This window comes from Arachis ipaensis, chromosome B10 (genome assembly GCF_059453495.1).
Source record: "Arachis ipaensis isolate K30076 ecotype BB chromosome B10, ASM5945349v1, whole genome shotgun sequence".
Classification (NCBI taxonomy): Eukaryota; Viridiplantae; Streptophyta; class Magnoliopsida; order Fabales; family Fabaceae; genus Arachis; species Arachis ipaensis.
In genome coordinates, this window is record NC_142435.1 from 32,337,600 (window position 1) to 32,365,407 (window position 27,808).

Sequence of the window (27,808 nt, forward strand, 5' to 3'; positions counted from 1 at the left end):
TTGTAAATCTCAGTCAGGCAGATTCAAATGGTTATGGAGGATTGATAATTAAAATATGAATAAAACATAAAATAAAGATAGAGATAGAGATACTTATGTAATTCATTGGTAGGAATTTCAGATAAGCGTATGAAGATGCTTTGTTCCTCTCGAACCTCTGCTTTCCTATTACCTTCTTCCAATTATTCATACTCCTTTCCATGGCAAGCTTTATGTTGGGCATCACCGTTGTCAATGGCTACTTCCCGTCCTCTTAGTGAAAATGTTTTACGCACGCTGTCACCGCACGGCTAATCATCTGTTGGTTCTCAATCATGTTGGAATAGGATCCATTGATCCTTTTGCATCTGTCACACGCCCAACACTCGCGAGTTTGAAGCTCGTCACAGTCATCCCTTCCCAGATCCTACTCAGAATACCACAGACAAGGTTTAGACGTTCCGGATCTCAGGAATGGCTGCCAATAATTCTAGCCTATACCACGAAGGTTCTAATCTTAGATTAGAAACCCAAGAGATACACATTCAAGCTTGTTGCATGTAGAACGGAAGTGGTTGTCAGTCACTCGTTCATAGGTGAGAATGGTGATGAGTGTCACATAATCATCACATTCATCATTTTCTTGGTGCGAATGAACATCTTGGAGAAGAAATAGACTTGAGTTGAATAGAAAAACAATAGTACTTGTATTAATTCATGAAGAACAGCAGAGCTCCACACCTTAATCTATGGTGTGTAGAAACTCCACCATTGAAAATACATAAGAACAAAAGGTCTAGGCATGGCCGAATGGCCAGCCTCCCAAAGAGGGTTCAATCATCAAAACATGATTCAAAGATGATCAAAAGATGAAAATACAATAGCAAAAGGTCCTATTTATAGAAAACTAGTAGCCTAGGGTTACAGAAATAGGTAATTAATGCAGAAATCTTCTTCCGAGCCCACTTGGTGTGTGCTTGGGCTGAGCATTGAAGCTTCCATATGTAGAGACTTTTCTTGGAGTTAAACGCCAGCTTTTGTGCCAGTTTCGGCGTTTAACTCCAGCTTTTGTGCCAGTTTTGGCGTTAAACGCCAGAATTCTTGAGCTGACTTGGAATGCCTGTTTGGGCCATCAAATCTCAGACAAAGTATAGACTATTATATATTGATGGAAAGCCCAGAATGTCTACTTTCCAATGGAATTGAGAGTGCGCCAATTGGGCTTCTGTAGCTCTAGAAAATCTACTTCGAGTGCAGGGAGGTCAGAATCCAACAACATCTGCAGTCCTTTTTCAGCCTCTGAATCAGATTTTTGCTCAGGTCCCTCAATTTCAGCCAGAAAATACCTGAAATCACAGAAAAACACACAAACTCATAGTAAAGTCCAGAAGAGTGATTTTTATTTAAAAACTAATAAAAATATAATAAAAACTAACTAAAATATACTAAAAACATACTAAAAACAATGCCAAAAAGCGTATAAATTATCCACTCATCAGTTAGCTAACATCGTCTTGGTGAAAAAATCAAATGGGAAGTGGCGGATGTGCACTGACTACACTGATCTCAACAAAGCCTGCCCAAAGGATCCATATCCACTCCCAAGTATCAACGCTCTGGTGGATGCCTCCTCTGGATATAAATACCTCTCGTTTATGGATGCTTACTCAGGATACAATCAAATCCCAATGTACCCACCCGACCAAGAAAAAACTTCATTTTTAACCCCAAAAGCAAACTACTGCTACATCGTCATGCCTTTTGGACTAAAAAATGCGGGAGCTACTTATCAGAGATTAATGAATAAGGTCTTTACAGACCACATCGGGAAAATCATGGAAGTCTATATGGACGACATGTTAATAAAGACACAAAGTGAAGAGACGTTACTATCCGACCTAACCCAAGTATTCGACACTATAAGAAGGCAAGGCATGCGACTTAATCCAGCAAAATGCACCTTCGCAGTAGAAGCTGGCAAATTCTTGGGTTTTATGCTCACACAAAGAGGAATCGAGGCAAATCCAGATAAATATCGGGCCATACTCGACATGAAGAGCCCGACTTGTGTCAAAGAGGTACAACAACTCAATGGAAGGTTGGCAGCCTTGTCCAGATTTCTAGCTGGATTGGCAATAAGATCTCTCCCCTTCTACGCCACTCTAAGAAAGGGAAAAAGGTTTGAATGGACAACGGAGTGCGAGCAAGCTTTTCAAGATTTCAAAAAGATTCCTGGGACAACCACCTATTCTAACTCACCCACGGGAAGGAGAACCACTTATATTGTACCTCGTAGTAGGAAATCAGGTAGTAGCCTCAGCACTGGTCCAAGAAGATGACAATGGACAACAGCCCATATACTTCATCAACAAAGCACTACAAGGGTCCGAGCTGAACTACCAAAAAATAGAAAAATTTGCCTATGTCCTTATACTAACATCTCGACGACTTCGCCCATATTTCCAAGCCCACACCATTAGGGTTTGGACCAACCAACCCATAAAAGGGATTTTACAGAAAACAGACTTAGCAGGCAGAATCTTGCAATGGGCAGTTAAGTTGTCCGAGTTCGACCTTCAATATGAAGCTCGGACAGCCATCAAATCGCAATATCTGGCCGACTTCATTGCAGAATTTACAGATACCCCAGAAATTCCTACAGAATGGAATCTCTATGTAGACGGTTCCTCAAATAAAATTGGAAGCGGCGTGGGTGTGATAATTGAAAGCGACCAGGGAACCCAAATCAAACTTTCCCTCAGATTCGGGTTCCCTGCCTCAAACAACCAAGCTGAGTATGAGGCGCTACTATATGGTTTGAAGCTGGCTGGCTAGGGAGGATGGAGCTCAAAAACTTACCATCTTCAGCGACTCACAAGTAGTCACTTCACAAATAGCAGGAAGCTACCAAGCCAAAGATCCCACCATGAAAAGGTACCTGGACAAAACCAAGGAACAATTCGGATAACTCGGGAAATATGAGGTCCACCACATACCCCGAGAACAGAATGCCCGAGCTGATAACAAAGGAATTTTTAGAAGAAGTACACAGTGGCATCTGTGACAATCATCTCGGAGTGCAGGCACTTACTAAAAAAGTACTCCGGGCAGGATTTTATTGGCCAACTCTACAAAAGGAAGCCACAGAGTTCGTAAAGACATGTCCACCATGTCAGAAACACGCCAATTTTCACATCGCCCCGTCAGAGGAACTCATAAGCATAACCTCACCTTGGCCATTCGCAAAATGGGGACTCGACCTTCTCGGACCTTTCCCTCGGGGATCAGGACAAGTCAAATTCTTCATAGTAGGGGTAGACTATTTCACAAAATAGATCGAGACAGAACCCCTAGCTAACGCTACTACTCAAAGAAGTCAAAAATTCCTATATAGAAACATTGTCACAAGGTTTGGGGTTCCACACTCCATCACCACAGACAATGGCACTCAATTTACAAATACAGGCTTCAGAAAAATGGTAGCCGATCTGAACATAAAACACCAATTTACATCCGTAGAACACCCCAGGCCAACGGATAAGCGGAAGCTACTAACAAAGTCATATTGGCCGGGTTAAAACGAAGATTACAGGATGCAAAGGGAGCCTGGGCCAAAAAGCTCCCACAAGTCCTATGGGCATATCGAATAATGCCACATTCTACCACAAAGGAATCACCTTTCCAACTAGCCTACGGAACGAAGGCAATGATCCCAGTGGAGGTCAAAGAAGGGTCGCCCAGGGTGATCCACTATAATGAAGAAGCCAACTCCCAACTTCAAAGGGAAGAACTCGACCTACTTCCAGAAATCCGAGAAAAAGCTCGGATCAGGGAAGAGGCATTAAAACGTCGAATGGCTTCAAGATACAATCAAAAGGTAGTGCCACGAGATTTTGCCGAGAACGACCTCATCCTAATCCGAAATGATATCGGAACAACTTGACCGGGAGAAGGAAAGTTGGCAGCAAACTGGAAAGGACCCTACCGAGTCATAGAAGTACTTGGAAAGGGCTACTACAGACTGTCCGAACTCGAAGGGCGAGAGCTTCCTAGGTCATGGCACGCCTGCAACCTAAGAAGGTACTATAGTTGAAGGTAATAAAGATCTTAGGATAAGGTGTACTCTTTTTCATGAAAAAGTTTTTTAATGAGGTGCCAAGCCAAGATCTACAAATTGCCCGACTTAGAGGGATAAAACTCCCACATGTATATATTTTCATTTTCTTTTGAATAAAGTTTTTTAGATTTTCTACAAATTCTCAAGACGCATTAGTTTGAAACACTAAAAAATTCATCGCCCGATTATAAAGCTACAAGATCGGTAGAAGTGAAGATCAAATTCACCGTCCACAATAAAGACCAAAGAAGATGAAAACCGAATTCATCAAAAGGTCGACCAAACAAGGATCAAACCTAACTTCGACAAAATTGGAAAAGATGAAAAAGCGACAAAAACATAATAATGCAAGAAGTCATCGAAAGTGATCCATAGAAAGGACCTGATGAGGTCTTAATAAAATGGGTTGCTAAAAATAACTTAAAAGACAGGCCGACATAAAGAAGTCGGACCAGTCGACCACAATAACCAAAGTTATAAAAAGTCAATCCCTGGAAAGAGGCCTGGCCAGCCCTAAAAAAGAGGATTACTAGAAATAACTTAGAAGAGACCGACATGATGAAGTCGGCCTCCCACAAACAAGTTATAAAAAGTAACCCCTAAAAAAGACCTGACAAAAGGTCCGAAAAGAGGATTACTAGAAATAACTTAGAAGAGACCGACATGATGAAGTCGGCCTCCCACAAACAAGTTATAAAAAGTAACCCCTAAAAGAGACCTGACAAAGGTCCAAAAAGAGGATTACTAGAAATAATTTAGAAGAGACCGACATGATGAAGTCGGCCTCCCACAAACAAGTTATAAAAAGTAACCCCTAAAAGAGACCTGACAAAGGTCCAAAAAGAGGATTACTAGAAATAACTTAGAAGAGACCGACATGATGAAGTCGGCCTCCCACAAACAAGTTATAAAAAGTAATCCCTAAAAGAGAACTGACAAAGGTCCAAAAAGAGGACTACTAGAAATAACTTAGGAGGAACCAACATAAAGAAGTCGGCCCAAAAACCTTAACGTTATAAAAAGTAATTCCTAACAGAGACCTAACAAAGGTTCGAACAAAACGGATTACTAGAAATAACTTCAAGCAGAAGTGAGGAAGTCGACATACAAAGTTGGACCCAAACATCCACAACCTCAAAAGAATCAAGCCACAAGTATGAAAATACAAAGGCAATCAAAAGAGGACGGACAACAAGGCTCCAACACTCCCAAAAACCTAAAAAGGTACCAGACAGATGCAGACAAACATATTATGAAAAGAACAACTTATAATAATAACAAACCTAAGAGGCTACCAAAAGTCAGCCCCAAGAGCTTGAGAAACTACTTTGTTTTTCAAAATAAAGTTGCTAAAAAAGCAACTAAAAGAGTATCAAGAAGTCAGAACTACCAATTAACAAAATATAAAAGTTCAAAGCCCACAAGCCGGGCTATATACACAACCATCCAGAATAATCATTGAGGATCCGAAGATTTCTCAGCTGCATCAACACAGGGCAAAGGAGGACGAGTCTGAAGAGGCACCGCATCCACCGTCCCATCATTTTGGTTCAAGATTTGATAATCAGGATCCGACTCGGGATGAATAACTGCAGGGGTTGAAGAAGTCGGCACAACCGAGACCTTGGTGGAAGGCACAGGAGGAGGATCAACATCATCATCATCATCAGGGTCATCAGGGACAATTTTACCGTCCCTCACAATGTTGTCCAAGCTGAAAAGAGTAAGGTCGAGCTCAGGCGCAAGAACTTGAACCTGCTCCTTCAGGTTCTCATAAGCAGCATTTACGCTGCCTACAAGGTGACCCCGGAGCTCGGCATAGTTAGCTCGGGCAGACTCCAAATCCTCCCTGAGACGCATCATCTCCCTATAGGTCGTGACATAGCTCTCCTTGTGCTTCAACACCGTGTCTTCAGCCAACTTAGCAGAAGCTGCCAAGGCAATAGAACTAGCCTTTTCACCTTCCAACTCTTTCTCCAACTTTGTCACCTTCACCTCAAGCTCCTCCTTCAAACAATTCATCCGATCGAACTCAACTTGGCCTCCTCCATAAAGGCCTTTGTAGTGTGAATGGGAAGATCCTGGACAGTCCGATATAAAGCCCCCTGGTGCACGAAATTGTGATCATCAATGGCGCCATCAACATGGTACGCTCAATTGTAATCTCAACTTTTTATCACAACTTCGATACAACTAACCAGCAAGTGCACTGGGTCGTCCAAGTAATAAACCTTACGTGAGTAAGGGTCGATCCCACAGAGATTGTCGGCTTGAAGCAAGCTATAGTCACCTTGTAAATCTCAGTCAGGCGGATATAAAATAGCTATGGAGTTTTCAAAAATAAATAATAAAAGAAGGATAGAGATACTTATGTAAATCATTGGTGAGAATTTCAGATAAGCGCACAGAGATGCTTTCGTTCCTCTGAACCTCTGCTTTCCTGCTGCCTTCATCCAATCAGTCTTACTCCTTTCCATGGCTGGCTTTTTGTAAGGACTTCACCGTTGTCAATGGCTACTTTTAATCCTCTCTAGAAAATGGTCCAAATGCTCTGTCACAGCACGGCTAATCGTCTGGAGGCATCACCCTTGTCGATGGCTGCGCCCTATTCCTCTCTGTGAAAATGGTCCAATGCGCTGTCACTGCATGGCTAATCATCTGGAGGTTCTCGATCATACTGGAATAGGATTTACTATCCTTTTGCGTCTGTCACTACGCCCAGCACTCGCGAGTTTGAAGCTCGTCACAGTCATTCAATCCCTGAATCCTACTCGGAATACCACATACAAGGTTTAGACTTTCCGGATTCTCATGAATGCCGCCATCAATCTAGCTTACACCACGAAGATTCTGATTAAGAGATCCAATAGATACTCATTCAATCTAAGGTAGAACGGAAGTGGTTGTCAGGCACGCGTTCATAGGGAATGATGATGATTGTCACGTTCATCACATTCAGGTTGGAGTGCGAATGAATATCTTAGAAGCGGAATAAGTTGAATTGAATAGAAAACAGTAGTACTTTGCATTAATCTTTGAGGACAGCAGAGCTCCACACCTTAGTCTATGGAGTGTAGAAACTCTACCGTTGAAAATACATAAGTGAAAGGTCCAGGCATGGCCGAATGGCCAGCCCCCAAAACGTGATCACAGGATCAAAAATACAATCCCGGATTCAAAGATATCTAATACAGTAGTAAAAAGTCCTATTTATAATAAACTAGTTACTAGGGTTTACAGAAGTAAGTAATTGATGCATAAATCCACTTCCGGGGCCCAGTTGGTGTGTGCTTGGGCTGAGCTTGAAGTCTACACATGGAGAGGTCATTCTTGGAGTTGAACGCTAGCTTTTGTGCCATTTTGGGCGTTGAACTCCACTTTGCAACTTGTTTCTGGCGCTGGACGCCAGAATTGGGCAGAGAGCTGGCGTTGAATGCCAGTTTGCGTCATCTAAACTTGGGCAAAGTATGGACTATTATATATTGCTGGAAAACCCTGGATGTCTACTTTCCAACACAATTGGAAGCGCACCATTTAGAGTTCTGTAGCTCCAGAAAATCCACTTTGAGTGCAGGGAGGTCAGAATCCAACAGCATCAGCAGTCCTTCTTCAACCTCTGAATCTAATTTTTGCTCAAGTCCCTCAATTTCAGCCAGAAAATACCTGAAATCACAGAAAAACACACAAACTCATAGTAAAGTCCAGAAATGTGAATTTAACATAAAAACTAATGAAAACATCCCTAAAAGTAACTAGATTCTACTAAAAACATACTAAAAACAATGCCAAAAAGCGTATAAATTATCCGCTCATCACAACACCAAACTTAAATTGTTGCTTGTCCCCAAGCAACTGAAAATCAAATAGGATAAAAAGAAGAGAATATACTATAAATTCCAAACTATCAATGAAACATAGCTCCAATCAGATGAGCGGGACTTGTAGCTTTTTGCCTCTTGAATAGTTTTGGCATCTCACTTTATCCATTGAGGTTCAGAATGATTGGCATCTATAGGAACTCAGAGTTCAGATAGTGTTATTGATTCTCCTAGTTCAGTATGATGATTCTTGAACACAACTGTTTTATGAGTCTTGGCCGTGGCCCTAAGCACTTTGTTTTCCAGTATTACCACCGGATACATAAATGCCACAGACACATAATTGGGTGAACCTTTTCAGATTGTGGCTTAGCTTTGCTAAAGTCCCCAATTAGAGGTGTCCAGGGTTCTTAAGCACACTCTTTTTTTTTTGCTTTGGACCTTGACTTTAACCGCTCAGTCTCAAGTTTTCACTTGACACCTTCACGCCACAAGCACATGGTTAGGGACAGCTTGATTTAGCCGCTTAGGCCAGGATTTTATTCATTTAGGCCCTCCTATCCACTGATGCTCAAAGCCTTGGGATCCTTTTTATTTGCCCTTGCCTTTTGGTTTTAAGGGTTATTGGCTTTTTGCTTTTGCCTCTTGGTTTTAAGAGTTTTTAGCTTTTTCTGCTTGCTTTTTCTTTTTCTTTCTATTTTTTTTCGCCTATATTTTTTTTTTGCAAGCTTTGTTCTTTGCTGCTTTTTCTTGCTTCAAGAATCATTTTTATGATTTTTCAGATTATCAAATAACATGTCTCCTTGTCATCATTCTTTCAAGAGCCAACATATTTAACATTCATGAACAACAACTTCAAAAGACATATGCACTGTTCAAGCATACATTCAGAAAACAAGAAGCATTGTCACCACATCAATATAATTAAACTAAGTTCAAGGATAAATTCGAAACTCATGTACTTCTTGTTCTTTTGAATTAAAACATTTTTCATTTAAGAGAGGTGATGGATTCATAGGACATTCATAACTTTAAGACATAGTTACTAACTACTAATGATCATGTAATAAGACACAAACATAGATAAGCACTTAACATAGAAAACAAAAAACAGAGAATGTAAGAACAAGGAATGAGTCCACCTTAGTGATGGTGGCGTTTCCTTCTTGAGGAACCAATGATGTCCTTGAGCTCTTCTATGTCTCTTCCTTGTCTTTGTTGCTCCTCCCTCATTGCTTTTTGATCTTCTCTTATTTCATGAAGGATGATGGAGTGCTCTTGATGTTCCACCCTTAGTTGTCCCATGTTGGAACTTAATTCTCCTAGGGAGGTGTTGATTTGCTCCCAATAGTTTTGTGGAGGGAAATGCATTGGAGGCATCTCCGGGATCTCATGGTGATGAGCTTCCTGCGCCTCTTGAGATCTATGAATGGGTTCTCTTACTTGCTCCATCCTTTTCTTAGTGATGGGCTTCTCTTCCTCAATGGGAATGTCTCCTTCTATGAAAGCTCCAACTGAGTAACATAGATGGCAAATAAGATGAGAAAAAGCTAGCCTTGCCCCAGGAGAGGGCTTTTCGGCTATTTTGTAGAGTTCAAGGGAGATGACTTCATGAACTTCTACTTCCTCTCCAATCATGATGCTATGGATCATGATGGCCGATCTACAGTAACTTCAGATCGGTTGCTAGTGGGGATGATGGAGCGTTGGATGAACTCCAACCATCCTCTAGCCACAAGCTTGAGGTCCAATCTTCTTAGTTGAACCGATTTGCCTTTTGAGTCAATCTTCCATTGAGCTCCTTCCACACATATGTCCATAAGGACTTGGTCCAGCCTTTGATTAAAGTTGACCCTTCTAGTGTAGGGGCGTTCATCTCCTTGCATCATAGGCAAGTTAAACGCCAACCTCACATTCTCCGGACTAAAATCTAAGTATTTCCCCCGAACCATTGTAATATAATTCTTTGGATTCGGGTTCTTACTTTGATCATGGTTCCTAGTGATCCATGCATTGGCATAGAACTCTTGAACCATTAGGATGCCGACTTGTTGGATGGGGTTTGTTAGAACTTCCCAACCTCTTCTTTGGATTTCATGTCGGATCTCCGGATACTCATTTCTCTTGAGCTTGAAAGGGACCTTGGGGATCACCTTCTTCTTGGCCACAACATCATAGAAGTGGTCTTGATGGGCTTTGGAGATGAACCTTTCCATCTCCCATGACTCGGAGGTTGAAGCTTTTTTCTTCCCTTTCCCTTTTCTAGAGGATTCTCCGGTCTTGGGTGCCATCAATGGTAATGGAAAAACAAAAAGCTTATGCTTTTACCACACCAAACTTAGAATATTGCTCGCCCTCGAGCAAGAAAAGAAGGAATAGATGAAGAAGAAGAAGAAATGGGGAGAAGGAGAAGGGTTGTGTTTCGGCCAAGAAGGGGAAGAGAGGGTTGTGTTGTGTGAGAATGAGGAAGAATGGAGGGCTATATATAGGGAAGGGAGGGGGGTAATGGTTCGGCCATATGGGTGGGTTTGGGTGGGAAATTGATTTTGAATTTTGAAGGTAGGTGGAGTTTTATGAGGTAGGTTTATGGGGAAGAGTGGATGGATGTGAGTGGTGAAGGGGTAATAGGGAAGAGAGATTGAGGTGATTGGTGAAGGGTTTTGGGGAAGAGTGTCTATTGGGAAGAGAGGGTGATTGAGAAGAGAAGAAGTGAGTGGAGGTAGGTGGGGATCCTGTGGGGTCCACAGATCTTGAGGTGGTCCTGTGGGGTCCACAGATCCTGAGGTGTTCAAGGATTTACAACCTTGCACCAAATTAGGCATGCAAAATGCCCTTGCACACAACTCTGGGCGTTCAACGCCAGATTGGTGCTTGTTCTGGGCGTTGAAGGCCCATTTGTTGCCCATTTCTGGCGTTGAACGCTAGAACCATGCTTGTTCTGGGCGTTCAGCGCCAGCTCTTCTCCAGGGTGCTTTTCTGGCATTCAAATGCCCAGATACTGCCCATTTCTGGCGTTCAGTGCCAGAACCATGCTCTGTTCTGGCGTTGAACGCCCAAAACATGCTTTTTACTGGCGTTTAAACGCCAGTAAGGTCTTCCTCCAGGGTGTGATTTTTCTTCTGCTGTTTTTGATTCCGTTCTCAATTTTTTTTATTTATTTTGTGACTCCACATGATCATGTACCTATAAAGACATATAACTAATAAAAATATAATTAAATAAGAATTGGGTTGCCTCCCAACAAGCGCTTCTTTAATGTCAATAGCTTGACAGTGGGCTCTCATGGAGCCTCACAGAAGTTCAGAGCATTGTTGAGACTCCCCAACACCAAACTTAGAGTTTGGATATGGGAGTTCAACACCAAACTTAAAGTTTGGTTGTGGCCTCCCAACACCAAACTTAGAATTTGACTGTGGGGCTCTGGTTGACTCTGTTTTGAGAGAAGCTTACTGTGCTTCCTCTCCATGGGTATAGAGAGAGATCTTTGAGTTTTAAACACAAGGTTGTCCTCATTTAATTGAAGGATCAATTCTCCTCTGTCCACATCAATCACAGCTCTTGCTGTGGCTAGGAAAGGTCTTCCCAGGATGATGGATTCATCCTCTTCCTTTCCAGTATCCAAGACTATGAAATCAGCAGGGATGTAAAGGCCTTCAACCTTTACTAACACGTCCTCTACTTGTCCATAAGCCTATTTTCTTGAATTGTCTGCCATTTCTAATGAGATTTTAGCAGCTTGCACCCCAAAGATTCTCAGTTTCTCTATTACAGAGAGGGGCATAAGGTTTATCCCTGAACCAAGGTCACACAGATCCTTTTCAAAGACCATGGTGCCTATGGTATAAAGTAGTAAGAACTTTCCAGGATCCTGTTTCTTCTGAGGCAATGTTAGTTGATCCAGATCACTTAGTTCAGTGGTGAACAAGGGAGGTATATCTTCCCAAGTCTCATTACCAAATAATTTGGCATTCAGCTTCATGATTGCACCAAGAAGCTTGGCAGCTTGCTCTTCAGTAACATCCTCATTCTCTTCAGAAGAGGAATACTCATCAGAGCTTATGAATGGCATAAGGAGGTTTAATGGAATCTCTATGGTCTCTAGATGAGCCTCAGATTCCTTTGGTTCCTCAAAGGGAAGCTCCTTATTGATCACTGGACGTCCCAGGAGGTCTTCCTCCTTGGGATTCACGTCCTCTCCTTCCTTCATAGGTTCGGCCATGGTGATTAATTCAATGGCCTTGCACTCTCCTTTTGAATTTTCTTCTGTATTGCTTGGGAGAGTACTAGGAGGGATTTCAGTGATCCTTTTACTCAGCTGGCCCACTTGTGCCTCCAAATTTCTAATTGAGGACCTTGTTTCATTCATGAAACTTACAGTGGCCTTGGACAGATCAGAGACTAAGTTTGCTAAATTAGAGGTATTTTGTTCAGAGTTCTCTGTCTGTTGCTGAGTGGATGATGGAAAAGGTTTACTATTGTTAAACCTATTTCTTCCACCATTATTAAAGCCTTGTTGAGGCTTTTGTTGATCCTTCCATGAGAAATTTGGATGATTTCTCCATGATGGGTTATAGGTATTTCCATAAGGTTCACCCATATAATTTACCTCTGCTATTGCAGGGTTTTCAGGATCATAAGCTTCTTCTTCAGAAGATGCCTCTTGAGTACTGTTGGATGCAGCTTGCATTCTATTCAGACTCTGAGAAATCATATTGACTTGCTGAGTCAATATTTTGTTCTGAGCCAATATGGCATTCAAAGTATCAATTTCAAGAACTTCCTTCTTCATAGGCGTCCCATTACTCACAGGATTCCTCTCAGAAGTGTACATAAACTGGTTATTAGCAACCATGTCAATGAGTTCTTGAGCTTCTGCAGGCGTTTTCTTTAGGTGAATGGATCCACCTGCAGAGGTATCCAATGACATCTTAGATAACTCAGACAGACCATCATAGAATATATCCAGGATGGTCCATTCTGAAAGCATGTCAGAAGGACACTTTTTGGTCAGTCCTTTGTATCTCTCCCAAGCTTCATAGAGGGATTCACCTTCTTTCTGTCTGAAGGTTTGAACATCCACTCTAAGCTTGCTCAGCTTTTAAGGAGGAAAGAACTTGGCTAAGAAAGCCTTGACCAGCTTATCCCAAGAGTTCAGGCTATCCTTAGGTTGAGAGTCCAACTATACTCTAGCTCTGTCTCTTACAGCAAAAAGAAAAAGCATGAGCCTATAGACTTCAGGATCTACTCCATTAGTCTTAACAGTATCACATATCTGTAAGAATTCAGTTAAGAACTGAAAAGGATCTTCAGATGGAAGTCCATGAAACTTGCAGTTCTGCTGCATCAGAAAAACTAATTGAGGTTTCAGCTCAAAATTGTTTACTCCAATGGCAGGAATGGAGATGCTTCTTCCATGTAAATTGGAATTAGGTGCAGTAAAGTCACCAAGCATTCTCCTTGCATTATTGTTGTTGGGTTCGGCTGCCATCTCCTTTACTTGTTCGAAATTTTCAATAAGGTTGTCTCTGGATTGTTGTAATTTAGCTTCTCTTAGTTTCCTCTTCAGAGTCCTTTCAGGTTCTGGATCAGCTTCAACAAGAATGCCTTTTTCCTTGTTCCTGCTCATAAGAAAGAGAAGAGAACAGGAAAAGAAGAGGAATCCTCTATGTCACAGTAAAGAGGTTCCTTATTGTTAGTAGAAGAAGAAAATGAATAGAGGTGAAGAAGAATGAAGAATCCAAACACAAGGGTAAGGATAGGAGCAGTGATGTGAGATGAAGAAAAGTGTTAGTAGATGAATAAATAATTAGAAGGAGATGAGGGAGAAGGATTTTCGAAAATAATTTTTTTGAAAAAGAGTTAGTGATTTTCGAAAATAGTTTTTGAAAAATGTTAGTAGTTTTCGAAATTTTTAAAATCAAAAGTTAAAATAATTAGTTAATTAAAAAGAAATTTTGAAAAAGGCGGGAGATATTTTCGAAAATTAGAGAGAGAGAGAGTTAGTTAGGTGGTTTTGAAAAAGATAAGAAACAAACAAAAAGTTAGTTAGTTAGTTGAAACAAATTTTGAAAAGATAAGGATTTAGGAAGTTAGAAAAGATATTTTAAAATCAATTTTTTTGAAAAAGATATGATTTTGAAAAAGATAAGATAAAAAGATATTTTTGAAAAGATATAATTGAAATCAGTTTTGAAAAAGATTTGATTTTTAAAATCACAATTAATGACTTGATTCACAAGAAATCACAAGATGTGATTCTAGAACTTAAAGTTTGAATCTTTCTTAACAAGTAAGTAACAAACTTGAAATTTTTGAATCAAAACATTAATTGATGATGTTATTTTCGAAAATATGATGTAAAATTAAGAAAAATATTTTTGAAAAATATTTTTAAAATTTTCGAAAATAACTAAGAAAAATGAAAAAGATTTGATTTTGAAAAAGATTTTGAAAAAGATAAGATTTTTAAATTGAAAATTTGATTTGACTCATAAAAACAACTAGATTTAAAAAATTTTTAAAAAAGTCAAATCTAATTTTCGAATTTATGAGAGAAAAGAGGGAAGATATTTTTTTAATTTTTGAATTTTTAATGATGAGAGAGAAAAACATGAAAAATGATTCAATGCATGAAAGTTATGGATCAAAACAATGAATGTATGCAAGAATGCTATGAATGTCGAGATGAACACCAAGAACACTATGAAGATCATGATGAACATCAAGAACATATTTTTGAAAATTTTTATATGCAAAGAAAACATGCATGACACCAAACTTAGAAATCTTTAATGCTTAGGCACTAAGAATTCAAGAATGCATATGAAAAACACCATACAACACAAAAACAATGTAATATGAAGATCAATCAAGAAGGTTTATCAAGAACAACTTGAAGATCATGATGAATGCAATGCATGAATGCAATTTTCGAAAAATGCAAGATGAGTATGCAATTGACACCAAACTTAAAAAATGACTCAAGACTCAAACAAGAGACACAAAATATTTTTTTTATGATTTTATGATTTTTTTGTATTTTCTTTTAATTTTTTTCAAAAATCATTTTGAAAAAGAAAAATAAGGATTCCAAAATTTTTAATATGAATTCCAGGAATCTTACGCTCTTTAGTCTAAAGCTCCAACCAAAGGGTCAGGCATGGCTTAATAGCCAGCCAAGCTTTAGTATGCTATTACTTGCATCAGCTTATTTGCTAAGAAAGACAAAAAAGCTCTTCTCTTGAGTATAAGTCAAACCTCAGTCCAAAAGAATTTAGACATGGCTTTACAGCCAGCCAGGCTTCAACATGCTTTATGAAACACTAGAATTCATTCTTAAAAATTCTGAAGAAAAATATATTTTTTTGAAAACACATTTTTTTTTTCGAAAAAAAAAGAGAAATTTTTGAAAGATTTTTTGAAAAATTTTTGAAAACTTTTTGAAAAGAAATCGAAAAGAAAGTTACCCAATCTGAGCAACAAGATGAACCGTCAGTTGTCCAAACTCGAACAATCCCCGGCAACGGCACCAAAAACTTGGTGCACGAAATTGTGATCATCAATGGCGCCATCAACATGGTACGCTCAATTGTAATCTCAACTTTTTATCACAACTTCGATACAACTAACCAGCAAGTGCACTGGGTCGTCCAAGTAATAAACCTTACGTGAGTAAGGGTCGATCCCACGGAGATTGTCGGCTTGAAGCAAGCTATGGTCACCTTGTAAATCTCAGTCAGGCGGATATAAAATAGCTATGGAGTTTTCAAAAATAAATAATAAAAGAAGGATAGAGATACTTATGTAAATCATTGGTGAGAATTTCAGATAAGCGCACAGAGATGCTTTCGTTCCTCTGAACCTCAGCTTTCCTGCTGCCTTCATCCAATCAGTCTTACTCCTTTCCATGGCTGGCTTTTTGTAAGGACTTCACCGTTGTCAATGGCTACTTTTAATCCTCTCTGGAAAATGGTCCAAATGCTCTGTCACAGCACGGCTAATCGTTTGGAGGCATCACCCTTGTCGATGGCTGCGCCCTATTCCTCTCTGTGAAAATGGTCCAATGCGCTGTCACTGCATGGCTAATCATATGGAGGTTCTCGATCATACTGGAATAGGATTTACTATCCTTTTGCGTCTGTCACTACGCCCAGCACTCGCGAGTTTGAAGCTCGTCACAGTCATTCAATCCCTGAATCCTACTCGGAATACCACATACAAGGTTTAGACTTTCCGGATTCTCATGAATGCCGCCATCAATCTAGCTTACACCACGAAGATTCTGATTAAGAGATCCAAGAGATACTCATTCAATCTAAGGTAGAACGGAAGTGGTTGTCAGGCACGCGTTCATAGGGAATGATGATGATTGTCACGTTCATCACATTCAGGTTGGAGTGCGAATGAATATCTTAGAAGCGGGATAAGCTGAATTGAATAGAAAAACAGTAGTACTTTGCATTAATCTTTGAGGAACAGCAGAGCTCCACACCTTAATCTATGGAGTGTAGAAACTCTACCGTTGAAAATACATAAGTGAAAGGTCCAGGCATGGCCGAATGGCCAGCCCCCAAAATGTGATCACAGGATCAAAAATACAATCCCGGATTCAAAGATATCTAATACAGTAGTAAAAAGTCCTATTTATAATAAACTAGTTACTAGGGTTTACAGAAGTAAGTAATTGATGCATAAATCCACTTCTAGGGCCCACTTGGTGTGTGCTTGGGCTAAGCTTGAAGTCTACACGTGGAGAGGTCATTCTTGGAGTTGAACGCTAGCTTTTGTGCCATTTTGGGCGTTGAACTCCACTTTGCAACTTGTTTCTGGCGCTGGACGCCAGAATTGGGCAGAGAGTTGGCGTTGAAAGCCAGTTTTCGTCATCTAAACTTGGGCAAAGTATGGACTATTATATATTGCTGGAAAGCCCTGGATGTCTACTTTCCAACGCAATTGGAAGAGCGCCATTTCAAGTTCTATAGCTCCAGAAAATCCACTTTGAGTGCAGAGAGGTCAGAATCCAACAGCATCAGCAGTCCTTCTTCAACCTCTGAATCTGATTTTTGCTCAAGTCCCTCAATTTCAGCCAGAAAATACCTAAAATCACAGAGAAATACACAAACTCATAGTAAAGTCCAGAAATGTGAATTTAACATAAAAACTAATGAAAACATCCCTAAAAGTAACTAGATTCTACTAAAAACATACTAAAAACAATGCCAAAAAGCATATAAATTATCCGCTCATCACGCCCCCCCATGTGTGCCATCTTCATGCTACATCGAGTAATAAAATCCAGATGGCGAAGAAGAGAAACATTGTCAATAGGGATGTGGTGCACGAAATTGTGATTACACTTTTCACAACTCCGCACAACTAACCAGCAAGTGCACTGGGTCGTCCAAGTAATACCTTACGTGAGTAAGGGTCGATCCCACAGAGATTGTCGGCTTGAAGCAAGCTATGGTTATTTTGTAAATCTCAGTCAGGAGATTAATGATAATAGTGGTTATATTTATGAAAATAAATAACATGAAATAAACGGTACTTGTGGTTCAGTAATGAGAAGCAGGTTGAGGTTCCGGAGATGCTCTGTCTTCTGAATCTCTGCTTTCCTACTGTCTTCTTCTCCAAACACACATGGCTTCCTTCCATGGCAGGATGTATGATCCTCTCGGATGAAAACAAATCCATATGCGCTGTCACCGCACGGCTAATCATCTGTCGGTTCCCACTAGCGTCGGAATAGGACCCTTGTCCTTTTGCACACTATCACTGCGCCTAACATTCGCATGTTTGAAGCTCGTCACAGTCATTCCTTCCCAAATCCTACCCAGAATACCACAGACAAGGTTTAGAGTTTTCGGATCCCAGGAATGCTGCCAATTGGTTCTAGCCTATACCACGAAGGTTCTGATCTCATGGATCAGAGACCCAAGAGATACACACTCAAGCTGTCGCCCAATGACTACGTTGAGCTCAGATAGAATGGGAGTGGTTGTCAGGCACGCCTTCATATCATTGAGAATAATGATGAGTGTCATGGATCATCATCTTCTCCAGATTGAAGTACGAATGAGTATCTTAGAATAGAATCAAGCGTAATTGAATAGAAAACAGTAGTAATTGTATTAATATATTGAAACACAGCAGAGCTCCTCACCCCCAACCATGGGATTTAGAGACTCATGCCGTCAGAAATACAATGTGAAGTGTAAAAATGTCATGAGGTACCAAATGAATCTCTAAAAGTAGTTTTTATACTAGACTAGTAACTTAGGGTTACAGAAAATGAGTAACTAAGTGCAGATAGTGCAGAAATCTACTTCCAGGACCCACTTGGTGTGTGCTTGGGCTGAGCATTGAAGCTTTTTCGTGCTTAGTCTGTTTCTGGAGTTAAACGCCAGCTTTGGTGCCAGTTTGGGCGTTTAACTCCAATTCTGGTGCCAGTTTGGGCGTTTTACGCTAGAAATTTTACGCTAAATTTGAACGCCAATTTGGGCCATTAAATCTCGGGCAAAGTATGGACTATTATATATTGCTGGAAAGCCCAGGATGTTTACTTTCCAACGAAATTAAGAGCGCGCCAATTGAGCTTCTGTAGCTCCAGAAAATTTACTTCGAGTACAGGGAGGTCAGAATCCAACAGCATCTGCAGTCCTTTTTCAGCCTCTGAATCAGATTTTTGCTCAGGTCCCTCAATTTTAGCTAGAAAATACCTGAAATCATAGAAAAACACACAAAATCATAGTAAAGTCCAGAAATGTGATTTTTGCATAAAAACTAATAAAAATATAATAAACATTAATTAAAACATACTAAAAACTATATAAAAACAATGCCAAAAAGGGTATAAATTATCCGCTCATCAGGATGGTACCATAAGGACCGATTTGCTGGTCGACAAACTCGACAGCATCGAAGTCAGAGGCATCAAGGTTAAAGGGCTCAGCTGTCTTCTGCTTTTTCGGAGGAGGAGTGCCAGAGGTAGCGACAGAAGCCTGTGGAGGATCAACCAAACGAACCCGAGGAGTAGGGATCATCCTCCTCGGTCCAGGAGAGCTCGGTACGGATGGCTTCGACTGAACCTGAGAGGACCCCTCCCCAGCCACCTTGGCCGAGATGTTCTGAGCTGCAGTAGCTTTCCTCGCCTTCTTAAAGGCCTTCATAGAGTCATTGTTTTTCACCATCTCTGGAAAAAGACACAAAGATTGTTACAAATTGAGAGAAAAAGAACAAAGCTCGACAAAAAGGAAACAAAACGAAAACAAGATAAGACAACCACTATCCAGCTCAGCTCAGAGAAGTGAAGGATCCCCTAAAAACCTTTTTGTTTCAAGATAAGGAGGTTGTCCCCAGTTCTCCTCCAACACGTTAACAAAGGCCTGTTCGACCTCGTCCAACATCTCCCACGTATACCTCGACACTACAACATTCTTTTGCCACTCTAAAGGAAAGGCGGGCTCGTCGTTCTCATCCAGAAAAAAGGGAGGAGCTCCTTCAACAGCTCAAACCTTAAAGAAATAATTCTTGAAGTCTCTAAAAGACTCATCATACATCGAAAAAACTTTCTTTCCTTGGGCAGACCAAAAAAAACCCAGGAAGCTTTCTTTTTGGTAGAAATCCCAGGCTTGGTCAAAACGAAAAGGTAAAGAAAGAGAGTTTGAGAAGGATTAACATCCAATTCCTGACACAACAACTGGAAAATCTTAACGAAACCCCATGAATTCGGATGAAGTTGGGATGGAGACACATTGCATGACCACAACAAATTGGTTTCAAAGGGAATAAAGGGAAAGGTAATGCTCATTTGACTAAAGAAATAGTCGTAGGCATAAAAGAAAGGACGTTCTCCCTGGACTGAAGTCGGGAAACAGACCCTCTCATCAGAATCAGGTGCTACTAGCTCATAATTTTTCTCCTGCTCCCGATTACTACAAATCCTGTGATGTTTTCTCAGCTCCACACATAATTCAGAATTTACCACAGAAACACACATCAACACAAGGGAGTCCAGCCAGTCCGACATACCCTCAGGGACTCTGGAGGAGGTCTCGACAATATTTTTGCGAGACGACATGGGTCAACTAAAATCCTACAGTAAGAAAAAAGAAAAAAAGGGGTTACTAATCAAACAGCTCGGGCAAGTTAAAAAAAGAGCAACTCGGGCATAAAAGGATACAACTTAAACCAAAGTACATAAGTGGTAAGAAGGCAGACAAAGCAACAAAAGGAAACCCCAGGACCCACACTAAAGATCCAGGGGCATCCTTTGGAGGCAGTTATGGAACAAGGACTCAAGAAAACCTATAAGCCTACACCTCTACACGTCCTAACAGGAAGATAATAACCATTTTTTCAACAAAAGCGACACTCTGAGAAAAAAGCCACGAGCTACAAAATCAAACAAAGTCATCAAAATAACTACCTTCCAAACTCACAGTCTCAGCTTATTAACAAACGAAAATACCAAGCAACAAAACGTATCAAGAAGAAGAAGTCATCAAAGACGCCACCTTTTTCAGAAAAATAAATCCCCCCCCCAAACAAGCAACAAGCCACCAGAAAAATCATTACTTTCTACAAAGATTCATCAGCAAAATTACCAACATGGCGAAAGTTATCAAAGGAGCAATCTTTTGGGAAAGCAAACAGGTTCATAAAAGCCTCAGTAACAGCATACCTCACAGCAAAAATCAAGCACAACAACGTAAAAAGGTTCAAGCTTTCCAACATGCATTTAAGCAAAATCAAAACTTTACCAAGAACCGAATGCAAAGCGACGAAGGAGGTAAAGAAGTGGAAAGAAGAAACCCACCTGGAAAAAGGTGAAAGCTTCGAAGAAAGTGAAGACGGAAAGATAGAATCCGGAATCGCCTTCCAAAACAAAGAAAGCGCCAGCAATCACCAAACAACGTCGCAGAAAGAAACGTGAAAATGCAAAGTCTCAGGCAAAGCAGAAAGGTAGAAAGAAAAGGGGAAGTTACAGCAAAGAAACAGAGAAGAAAAACCGTTTTTTGTGAAAACGTTCAAAATAAACGTGGGAGGCAAAGAAAACGGAGCATTAAAAGAATTAATGAGGATAATTAAACCCTCGCGCATTCCCAAAGCAAGGAGACTCGCGTTTTCAAAAGAATGAAAATTCAAAAAATGTTTCGCATCCAAAGGAGAAAGAAGAAGTCGACAAAATGCTCGAGTTCGACTTCACCAGAGAAGGATCGAAGTCCTAAAACTAAGACTCGACCTCAAAAGAAAGACCGAGCTCGAGCAGGGGCACTGTTCATACCCTGGGTCGAGCTGTCCAACCTGGGATGTTTAGCAACAAGACGACCGACCTCTTCAGGTCAGACTATCCGACCTCTTCTCAAAGAGCTTAGCCAAGTTGCCAGGAAAGCCCAATAAATGGCCCAGATAGAGGAACACGACCCAAATCCAAAGGCAGCCCAAGCCTATAGAGATAAGGGCAGTTCCCTTGAAGATAAGATGACTTCACTCAAAGATAAGATAAGATAAGATAACTATCTTATCCCCATAAAGGTCATCCTCTACTATTATAAATATACTAGAGCACACAGGTATAACTCATACTCTGATTCTACTAAAAACCTGCTTAATATCCTTGCTAACTTAAGCATCGGAGTCCCTTGCAGGTACCACCACCCTCCGGTGATGAAGGATCAGTAGCATAGCCAGTCCAACAAGTCAGACACAGCCATTCCGGCCACCATCCACCAGCCGGACACGTCAGCTCTGACCAGCACAGAAGATCTCGTCCAAGATCAACCTATAGTTTCAGGTAACCCTCGGAATAGTAAATAATTAGTCAATAAATTAATTTTAATAAAGAAAATTAGAAATGTAAATATTATATTAAATTAGGATAGAGCTCATCAAAACGAGAATTTTGACACTAATTTCAAGAAATTCGGCCCAAGATTGGACCGAATGGGCCGATCCGGTTGAACCAGGTTCAAACCAGACCCGTGGGCCCAACCGGCCCAGCACTTAAGTGAACCAAAGCCTCTTTTCTACCCCAATTCAGCAGAGGTAGCGCTGAAAACACAACAGGGGAGAGGAGAATTTTATAGGTAATTCGCTTATTCACTCTCAGCCTCTTCTTCCCCCAATTTTCAAAAATTATGTAGTGGTGTTGAATTTCTTTGCTTTTCGATATTTTAGGATCCAATTAGCTTGAGAAAAATATTCACTCTTGCTTATACGAAGCTTGGGTAAGGTGAGGATACCATAATTTTATCTAAATAGTCTGAATTTGTGCTTTGGGTATTAAATTCGGTGTGTATGTGTTATGGATATGTATTAGGTTGTGAATAAATAATTGGAGCTTGAAATTGTGGATATTGGAACTTGGAGAAAGCTAAACACTAGTGTTTTATTAAAGTTTTTGGGGCTGTGTTTGTTTTAGTAAGCTGCCTCGATCACTACAAGAAAACCGGCCAAGGTATGGTTTAGGTTTTTTGCATTTAATATATAATGTTCTGTGAAAACTTAGGCTAGATGACCATAGGATAGGTTGAAATGTATGTGTATATATATTGTTTAGTATCTTATTAATAAATGTGTTTGGTTTGGTGCTTGTTGGTTAGTTGGTGAATTGGTGAATTATTGATTAATGACTTGAGGATATAAGTATATAAGCCTAGAAGTTGTAAGCCATGATTTTGGTTGATGGATTTGCGTAATGTATGTGTATTATTGATGATTTGAAGTACGATTATTGTGGTGGTTGTTATGATGATGAGGAAGGGCATATTGTGTTGATATTGGCAGGTTTGATGATGAAAAGAATGGAACTTTTGAATGAAAATGAGGTTTGGGAAGTTTTGCAAAATTTGGTTTTGGGCCGAACTTTGGCGAGCTATAACTTAGTTTCCAAATGCTCAATTTGTTTCCAATTTGTTTTGATAAAAAATTGGGTTCGTGAAGTTTATGCCGTTCGAAGAACAAAAGAAAAACGATTTAAAACGATTAAGTTATGCACGTCGGAAGTTTAGGTTTAGAATATGTAAATTATGCAGCTTTTTGTTTGATCAGATTTTTGCGAAAACGTACATCCATGCGTACGCGTGGCGTGGAATTTTGACTGACCTAGTTATATACGTACGCGAGTGGTCCCATGCATACGCGTAATGGGCCAGCATGCATGTCCACGCGTACGCATGATAAGGGGATGCGCGCGCAAGCTGCCTTTTTGCACTCCCACGCGTACGCGTTGCCCCTATTCCAGCAAATAGGGTTTTCTGAGCTTTAAACCTTATTTCAAGCTCCTAAACCTCTATTTTCATTCCTTTAGTCATAAATAATAGTATTAAACCTGACAATCAGATGAAGTTAGGAAGTGGGGATAACTTGGAGGTAAAGTAAAGCTGAAAAAGTGATGAATTGAATATGAAAAGCTATGAATGATTATGTATGATACTTGGCTTAAATAATCAAATGATCTGAGCTACGAGATTCTCTGGGAAAAGTATCGTGGCTTGCCACCACGTGTATCAGGTTGAAACTCGATACTCTGTTGACCCTACGTCGTAAGGGTGACCGGGCACGTATAAATTCCCGGGAATGGTACCCCCATTGAGCAATTGATATTTATATAAAATAAAAAGCCATGCATAGACTCTTGGGGATGCGCGACGAGGGACAGTCCAAGGGTTTAGCAAACCGGACTTGTCGGGTTGGCTTGATAACCGACAGATGAGACTCATCATCCATAGGACAGGCATGCATCATGTGCATATTACTTGAATTACTTGTTTGTGCATTAACTGGGTGTGCCTAAGTGCATTTACTATGTTAAATGTATATTTGTTACCTGCAGTACTTGTAACCTTCTTGTGCTTACCTTTATCTGCTTATTTGTCTGTGATATGTTGTCGAAGATGGAGGTATGGAGGAAAGGCAATAAGACTTAGGTTCAAGATTAAGTTAAGATAGGCTTAGTTACTTTTAGAAAACCACCTTTTATGGCTTCTGTTTAATATTTTAAGCTTTATAATCTGAATGTCGGAGTTCTAGGATTGTCTCTGGCATTCCCAGGACCTTATATCTTATATGTGTGGCACCTTTACCATACTGAGAACCTCTGATTCTCACCCCCCCATACTATGTTATTATTTTTCAGATGCAGGTTGAGAGGCACCTCTTTAGGCGTCTGAGCTTCTGAAGCAAAGTGGTTATCGGGTTACTTTTTGGATTATATATATATGTACTTAGTATTCTCTCCGCATGACTTGTTCCTTTTGATCCTCTTAGAGGCTTATGGAGAGATAGGATTTTGTTTATGTAAATTTGGGTCTTGGATATGTATATATATGAGTATATATTCTCCGGCCAGCCTTGACTTCGCGGGCTGAGTTAGGAGCTTGTTATTTTGTATCTTTGGCCCTCTATTCCTACTTTTGTTATCTTATGCTTCATAGCTATAGCTTTCTTTGTATGCAAGTTAACTCATTTTCTGAACATTGCGCTTTTATTCCGTGATTTTTATTTCTTCTGTTCTTCAAGGCTCCTAGTTTATTATATTCTTTCTGTTATTATATGTAACTTTTTATTTTAGAGGTCGTAATACCACATCACCTCTATTTTACGGCTTAAGCGTAAAGCTCCGTGTGGTAGGGTGTTACATCTAGCATTCTTTATTATTCAATGATCACATTAATATAATTTAATTCAAGGTTGTGAGAACCGAACCGGTCATTGAACCAGTCAAGTAACCCATTCAACGGTTTAATGGTTTAACCGAGGATGAACCGTGATTGAACCGGTTTAATTAAATATTCAATAAAATCTTTAAAAATTTAATTATTTCTAAATAAAATTTAAAATAAAATTTTTTTAATTAACTTCTAATAAGTTCTTACGAGATAATGAGCAACAATTCTCAAAATAAATATTCAGAATCCAAACCCAGCAAACTAATTATGCAGAAACAAGTTTCTAGAGTTTCAGAAAACAAAGAAAAGAAGAGTACTTGAGAGTACTTGAAAAAAAATAGAAACGAATTAATTGTGACTAATTAATAACAAACAAAAAAGTGAGAGAAGCCCACATCAAAATCACATACACATAGGTCATAAGAATTAACAACAATGCATTCAGGACACAATTGATAACCAAAGAACCAAGTGCAAACAAATTAAGTTGTATTATTTCAAGATTAACTTGTTCTTCCGTCACTGTACATAATCACTTAAATTCTACTTAAGTCACACACATAAAGCAAATAAGGATCAGATTTTGCCATTTCCACATCTACAAAGTTGATAAGTCACCTGGAAGAAAGAACTGGTTGTGGAACAAAAGGAGTATACACTGTTTCTCTCTCAACTACAAGCCGTTGTGCCTTCTGAAATTTTTTTAGCACGGTCTTAAAATCTTTTGCAAGTTTGGCATCTGCCATCTTCTTACTTTCCTGCAAAACAAAAATTTTGAAATTAAAGGCGTTGAAGTTAATGGCTCGATCACGGGATAGATAGGGTTAGGGTTCTTCGGAAGGGGATTTTGAATTTGAGAGAGAAAGAAAGAGGGAGGGGTGCTGTGTGTAACAGCGACGACGTCGGCGATTACAAGGCTTCTGACAGGGAGGAGTCGACGGGAGGGTAACAGCCACGACGACATCTATGAAGTGGCTGGAAGGTGACAATTGTGATGGCAACGAGGTGAGCGAGAAAAGCGAAATGGACGAGCTTGCGCAGGCAAAGGAAAAGGGACGACAGTGGAGAGGGGGAATGTGGCGGCTGGGTAGGAGGAGAGCAAGGCTGAAAGACGGCTGGGAGAGGAAGAAAGATGATTTCAGAAGGGAGAGGGTTATGCGTTTAGGTTAGATTTGGGAATTAGGACTGGGGATAATGGGCTTTCTCTTTTCTTTTTTTTTTTTGTTTCAGGCGTTAAACGACGCCGTTTCTGAAACAAATGACAAAACCGGACCTTTAAAAAATCTGGCCTGAGATAATCACATCTTATAAATTTTGTGCGCATATCTGAATGTTATTTTCTTTATTACTTTAATAATCTATTCTGTCTCATATATTAGTTATGAAATTACCACAGCTTTTATCACATTAGTGTCGCAACCAAACCACGATGATAGCCATACTAAAATACTCAATCACATAGATCAAATTTTGATGAAAAATTCAGAAATTACATGCAAAATGATCTCATGCATGCCTATTTTCAACTGGTCTAACTTGAATAAAAATTCTATTTTATTCGGTGACAGACTCAGATAAAACTGCAACGGTAATGCCCGGACTCAAAGCGACGACGACTAAGTAATGAGTCTCTGGAAGAGGAAGGGAAGAACTTAATAGACTCATAATGAGAGAGAAAGAGAGAGAGAGAGAGAGAGAGAGAGAGAGAGAGAGAGAGAAAGAGAGAGAGGAATTTACCTAGAGAAAAAGGACTCGGCAGAAGAAAGGTGGCGACGGGCTCAACAACGACGATAATGGGATAAGCAACAATGCTGACATGAGCTGTGAAGGAATATGGAGTTGTGAAGGAGTAGGCGGCGATGGGTTCAGCAACGACGATGACGGGAGCTATAAGGTTTTTTGTGAAGAAGCCGAGAAGAAGAAGACTCTGGGTGAGGATGACTAGGTTTATGTTGCATGGCTATAGAGTATGGACTGAAGCTGTGAATCACTGAATCTATGATGTGAGGCAAATCCTAATTCCTAAAAAGTGTTTATATGTATATATTCGGGGCAAGTATACCTTAAATCTGACCATGCCCTGTCCTGAGCAAAATCTGCCCCGACTCAGGTCAAGTTATTACCTTCTCCAACCGGGTATAGACGGGTCGGGTACCCGCGTATTCGGGTACTCCTGACAAGTATAACTACGTATTGATACTCCATTTATTAAGGGTTTATTGCCAGCCAATAGATTGCTACACACACAATGCGAGATTCTAACTCCTAATAGTTGTTTAAGCAGACAAGTAAGATGATCACTCAACAAATTCAAATTGATTAAGACAAATACTAATTATTTTAATATTAAAAATTCTGAGCATTTGATTTTAATTATAACTTTGTAAAATATTTATAATAATAATAATTACTATATATATTTTATTTTTTAATTAAATTTTTTATATAATTTTATGCAGGGACGGATCCAGAAATATTATCATGGGGCCAATAACATATATAATATTAAAAATTATGCAAAAAAATTATATCATGTAAGATGTATTATAAAAATATATCGATAGAGAATATATTTTAAAGTACAAAAAATATGTAGGTACTTTTTACTAACGAAGTGGTCGATTCTTTGTATCATAAAATTCATCGATAATAGAATCTGTTTCAAATTTTCAGTAGTTTTCTTTTCAATATAATTAAAAGACGATTAACAAGAAATTCTTCTTTCATTTTGTTTCTGAGTTATTCTTCACAATATTCATAGCTGAAAAAAATCTCTTAGTTGTAGCAGTTAAAACAGAAAGAATTAATACCAAATGAATCAAGAAGAACGATCACAAGAAGAAAAAGAATCCACTTTATAGTATTTGAAAAATTTTATTTAAGTAAAAAGTATTAGCTTTTAATATTATTACTTATTTTTTAGATATTAAAAATCATTAATATTTAGATTGGACTGGACTTTTATTTATACCAGACTAAATACTAAATAATTTTTTTAAAAATTAAATCATACTTAATAACTTATTACTATTAACTTTTTTTTAAAAAAAGCTAGGGTCAGAGGCCTCCACTCGCCCCTGGGTATGTCCGTTTCTGATTTTATGTATTATCCAGTACAGTGTACGAAAATATACACTAATTAAATTAACAAAATTTATGTTAGATTAAAGTTAAAATTAATCATGATAAGTCAATTAATTTTATTTCAGTTAATAATAAAAAAA

At 39.4% G+C, this 27,808-nt stretch overlaps 1 non-coding gene across 1 annotated transcript; it reads left to right on the forward strand.

Moving 5' to 3' along the window:
- The first annotated feature begins 12,895 nt into the window (after positions 1 to 12,895).
- On the forward strand, positions 12,896 to 13,003 carry LOC148579607 (small nucleolar RNA R71). Its single transcript, XR_015899523.1, has one exon. It is a non-coding gene; the product is annotated as a small nucleolar RNA R71 (small nucleolar RNA).
- The last annotated feature ends 14,805 nt before the right edge of the window (positions 13,004 to 27,808 follow it).